This window comes from Punica granatum, chromosome 1 (assembly GCF_007655135.1).
Source record: "Punica granatum isolate Tunisia-2019 chromosome 1, ASM765513v2, whole genome shotgun sequence".
Classification (NCBI taxonomy): Eukaryota; Viridiplantae; Streptophyta; class Magnoliopsida; order Myrtales; family Lythraceae; genus Punica; species Punica granatum.
In genome coordinates, this window is record NC_045127.1 from 14,593,406 (window position 1) to 14,599,203 (window position 5,798).

The 5,798-nt window shown below is 38.2% G+C and overlaps 1 pseudogene; it reads left to right on the forward strand.

Annotated features, from left to right (window-relative positions):
• The first annotated feature begins 303 nt into the window (after window positions 1-303).
• LOC116203704 lies at window positions 304-2,146 on the forward strand (annotated as a pseudogene).
• Window positions 2,147-5,798: the final 3,652 nt, after the last annotated feature.

Consider the following 5,798-nt stretch of genomic DNA (forward strand, 5'->3'; position numbering starts at 1 on the left):
CTAATTTATAATAAGAGATAAGAAACTTAAAAAAGATAGTCATCCATTAGTTAGTTTTTAATCTTTATGGAAATTTCCAAATTTGATTTAGGTATATACCCCATCCACCAATGCTTATTTCCAGATAGAAAATTAAAAATATTAACGGATAAGTTTTTGATCTCCTTGGAAGTTTCCCAATTTGATTTAGATACTGAATATCTACTAATATCTATTTCCAGATTTGATTGTCAACGTTTATATACTAGGAGGGTTTGATCATTATCAGTTGTTCAGAACCGAGGCCTGTGAAATCACCGATATATGGCTAGGAAAGACAGTAAATTTCCTTCTCGCACTGCCATGAGCAAAAGCTGGAGACGAAGCCGCCAGAAAAGGTGGTCCAATGATTCGGAATCTGCATCTGCGTCCGGATACGAGGCTGGTTCGGACAGCCGGGACTTGCTCCCTCCATGGTTCCAGAAGTTGTGGGACACCCATTTGGTTCTGTGAATCCTATGACAGCGGAAAGAAGAGAAAATATTCCTCGAGGGATATGTCGGAGGAGGATATTGCAGCATACGTTAATGCCAGAAAAGCTCGGAAGAAGGCTATGCGTGTGGCAAAGAAGTTGAAGTCTCCAATAGTCGGTGGCTATTCTAATGCGTCCAATCCATTTGGTGATCCGAATCTTAGCGAAATATTTGTTTGGAAGAAGAAGATCGAGTGGGATGTCGCTCAGGGTGCAACTCTATACGAGTTTTCTGTTAAAGTGGAGAAAGAAGAGACACAAGGAGAGAGTGGCGAAGATTGAGAGAGTAAAGAAAAGAAGGGAGGAGCGAGCTCTTGAAAAGGCACAGCGTGAGGAAGCCATGGCACTGCTTTCACTGGAATGCACTCGTGCAGAGTTCCGAGACTGGGAGAAGAAAGAAAGAGAGTTTGATTTCAGTCAAAGTGACGTCTGGTCCTAGATACGTATACGTGAAGGCCGTGCGAAGCCGATAGATATTCTTGCAAAGTACCTTAATGTTTCAGATGATTTGGACATTGAATTGGTTTTCAAGAGCTTGACTGTGAAAGCAATGGAAGAGCTTCGGGATGACATCAAGATGTGTCTGCATTTGGACAAGGAGGCACCCAAACACGTAAAGTACTGGAAGGCACTCCTTGTGGTTTGTGAGTTTGAGCTAGGTGAAGCTCGAAGAAAAGATGCGCTGAATCGAGCTCCAAAACGTGGAGAAGAACCCCCTGCAGAGTTGCTTGGCAACGAAGAGAGAGGCAAGCATGCTAGCATTAAAGCGGATGTGAAATATTATCTGCAGAGGAAAACATATAAAGAGCTCAAGGACATACATTTCGGTGCCAAGAGTCTGTTTCGGTCAGGTACAGCGAAGGTTGTCGATTTCTGTGAAGTCATTCTTAGATGGATCGATATATACAAGGCAAAAGCTCTCTTGAAAGAACAACATTATAATACTGGAGCATTCTCCCTGGAGTGGATAGAGCGAGAAGCAACTGCTGGGCCTGACGAGGAAGCTGGATCATTTTTTCCTCAGCTTCTGCACGGTGATGATAATAAAGATGCCATCAATTCCAAAGAGGACAGAGCTGCACTGGAACAAAGACGATTGGTGGTATTACAAGAACAGAGGTGGCATCAAGCAGCTATAGAAGATAAATTCAAAACCACGGCCATGAAAGGCATGGAAACTATGGAGTAAGGCAATGCAGTTTCAAGATCTGCCTCCAAGGAGTATATCGACTCACAGTCTTACTGGTGGCATGATAAATACCGGCATTGGAAGCCGAAATACTTCAACAGTGTCCACATTGGATATAAGTGGAGCAAGTACAGCCAAATCTACTATGATCAAGCTAATCTACCTCCGAAGATCGTGCAGGGCTATAAGTTCAACATCTTCTATCCCACGAGGTTGGGCTATAAGCCCCAACTTATGTGATCGAGAAGGACAGGAATAACACGGGGACTTGCATCCTAAGGTTCCATGCTGGGCCTCCATATGAAGACATCGCCTTCCGAATCGTCGAGAAAGAGTGGGTTTATTCCCATAAGAAGGGCTTTGAGTGCACATTTGAGAGCGGAATACTACGCCTGTACTTCAACTTCAAGCGGTACTACTACCAGAGGAGATCCAATTGTTGCTGATGCCAGAAACTATTCAATACTCAAGAAATCGAATGTCGCGGCAGTTGCTTTGTATTTCCTGAGAGAATTTATAGTCGTCTAATGGAAATTGTCCATGTGTGATTGTGTTTCTAATGATCGTTTACGACTTATAAACAAAATGCAATACTCAAGGAGGGGTCTATTGCATCTGAAATCAAATCCTTTTGCATTCTGGAGGTCACGATATGCGTCTGTTCTTTCATCTGGACTGAGAGCATTGATGTTCTGTAGTTCAATCATCATAAACAATGAGAGACAAATCTTTACAAAAATCTATTATATCAGGAACAGAGTTGAAGCTCAGGTTGCAAAGTAATTGGAAAAATATAGACTGAATGATTTCATCAAAGATCTTACATAATATTCGATGCAATCAGCTGATGGATAAGCTGATGTATCATCCTACCACTGGCTGTGGAGTATTCTTTCAAATCAAGCTCACATTTGCTCAGGCCCTTGCTATTCCCTCTAAGATCTTTACGATCGGAAGACATTAGGGCAACAGCCCTGCTTGCATCCTTTCCAGGGAACATAGGATATGGTCCGTCGGAACCATAGAACATCCTGCATAATTATATATTGTCATGTTATCATGTCACAAAGTCAAAATTCAATTTTCTGTTTCAAGCAATTAGTTAGCTCAGCCTTGTGATTGGTAGTCAGAACGAGAGTTTGAACTGGATGCGCTTTTGAGATTGACAATTATCAAGGAACCCAAAATTTAAATTGAAGAACTGATTAGCAGAGAGGTCAAGCAAGTTTGATGAACGTCAGGATTAGGCCATATCCATTCCGCAGCAGCCATAATTTCCTAAACAAATTAAAAGGCAACAGCAAAAGTTCAAGGAATCTTGAAAATTTTTTCAAAGGACTCTGGAAATGAATGGAATAGTTTCCAGTTTCTTCTTCAGATGGCTTGTATGTCTTATTCAAAAAGTACAGAAGTCGAGCAAGTTATATCGAATGCTTCCTGGTGGTCATGAATTCGCAGTGTTGGAGAAGCAATCCATCAGCTTATCCAGTTAAATTTAGAACGGATAAGTAGACACAGAACCTCTCGAGGACAGTAGTGTCCACCGTGTAACACAAAATTCTTACCCATAGGGACGTGACCATGTCCAAACACAAAATTTCAAAATTTTAAAATAGAAACTCTATAAAAGTGTTTTCCATCATCACAACATAGACCAAGTATTGGTCTACAAACGCTAAAACATGAATAAGTGTGACGGCGGACTTGATAATGTTTAGATCGATGTGGTTCAGTTACATGATGCAATTAGCAAAACATGAACCGGGGTAAATGCTAAAACAAATCAATGTCCAGCCAAATCTTCACCTTTCCTGACATTTTTGATAGATGACCTTTCCAGGTATTACCTAAGCATTTCTATGAATCAGAACTACTTATACCGGACGAAAGAGTGGTTGAGAGGGTGGTTAGATGCAATGACCATTATAGCCTTCATTATATGGTTATTATTAATTAGGTTTATTTCACTAAGGACTACTTGGGAAAGTGAAAGAAAGATAAAAACCTCTCTTATGTCTTTATAATAGTACAGATCATATAGATATATATTAAAGCACCTTAAAGTTGTCCTCTTCGAAAATTTGAGGGATTTTTTTTGGGCCTTGATCCGAATTTTTAACTTCTTCTCACAAATGGGAGGAAGTGAAAAAAACGAAGTGGGTTCAATTTATATTGTACACCAAAATTCTTTGGGGTTTTTTAGCGTCTGTATGACTAAAGTGAAGAAATACTTGTAGATACGAGTTTTAGTAAAATTTTCCAGATTTTAATGGTTCAATGGACCCCACTAATTACACGGTGGATCCGCCCATCAAAAAATTAAACTTTTAATGAATTTGCGAAGTGCTCTTAGATCTGATGATTAGTCAGTATTTTTCCATCAAACTAGATTCATAATTATTATGGTACCCATCTATCTTCAGAATGGCAAATTCAGGACCCACATAGCAGTGAGTATAATAACATATCTGTAAAATTTCCAGTGATTTATAAGCGATTGGGTCCACCTTTAGTCCAAAAACTCGAGTTGATAGATTATGAAACACAATTTGATATAAATTCATTTAATTCCTCTTAATTTTTTCATGTGGGATTGTAAATCTCAACACCCATTCTCACGTGGCAACATATGGTCCAACACTTGCTAGGTGAACTTAAACATTTGTCCTCAATAACTAACCACAAGCCGAGCATTCTATTTCGTGCTCGGGCGAGGGGGGACATACTTAAACTAACAACGAGTTCCACACTCAGGTCTGAGTATCATGAAGCGCACTTTTGGTTGTCTCGAAACTGGGCCGGGCCAGACTTTGGGCCAAACACAGGCGTACACTTTGGCGGCCATCGACAAAGAGACTTAACGTGGTGTGAGCCTACATGGTCGCGCACAAAAGCATAATCCACTCTGATGCTATACAAAATTTCACTGGACTTATAAGCGATTTGGCTCATCTCCAATATAAAAGTTTGAGCTGATAGGTTATGAAATCCAAACTCATATGAACCCATTCAATTTCTTTTAATTTTTCATGTGGCATTATATCATCTAAATTAGGTGATACATGCGCGTTCCACAATAATCTTTTATCAATAAATACGTGACAGGAAATTAGTAATCAGCCCACACAAACATAACATTAATATGAATATAAATAGGATTCAACAAAAGTTATATACTATATCAAATAGACATAAACATTATAGATTGTGAGAGGAGAAAGTCATGTTGATAAGTAAATATTAACTCTAATCTCTTTTTGGATAAATAATTACTCTAATCTTATGAAAATACGAATAACATATTCATGTTTGCATTTATACGAAGAGTATGGTAGATACCGTGTAGGGGTTCGGTGTCCTAAAAGCTATATTGAATCAAAAGATGTGAAATAAATTTTCAAGTCGTCTTTTTATGAGATATTTAACATATTAAACTTTGAAAAAATACACATATCTCGAGGAGTTCTATTCTGTTATCGAGAAAACTTTAAATTTTTCAAAAAAAAATATTATAAAATACCACATACAAATAATATGGACATATATCCAAACTTCATTGAATATAACCCAAAATAAAATATGATGAATATTTATTTAACTGGAATGGAAAAGGTCGGTTCTCATTGAGCTGAATATTGTCAAATGAAGCTTCCAATTTAACTAAGGTCGATTTACATGGAGCTGAGGAATATCAATAAAGTTTCCGCATTTCACACTTCGACTATACTAGAGCATTGACTCGTGCTTTGCATGGGAGCACGATTAAAAATAATAATTTTTTGAAATTGTTATTTAGATTTGATAAATAGAATATTTCAACGTATTCTATTCATCTACATAGTATACATAGTATATGGTTTGCTCGCCATATATGTTTCTACAGTCTACATGTTATTTAGCATTGGTCAATTTGTAGAGGCTTGAGGAAAAAAAAAGTTTGCAGAGGAAATAGAAGTTTACAAGTGAGAAAAAAAGGGGTATGGGGAAGTAAAAAAGAAAAAAGAAGAAAAGAAAACGGAGATAAAAAGGAGAGAACTGGATAATGGGAAAGGAGAGTAAAAATCGTGGTCACGTATCCTCTAGCAAAAAGAGAGAAAA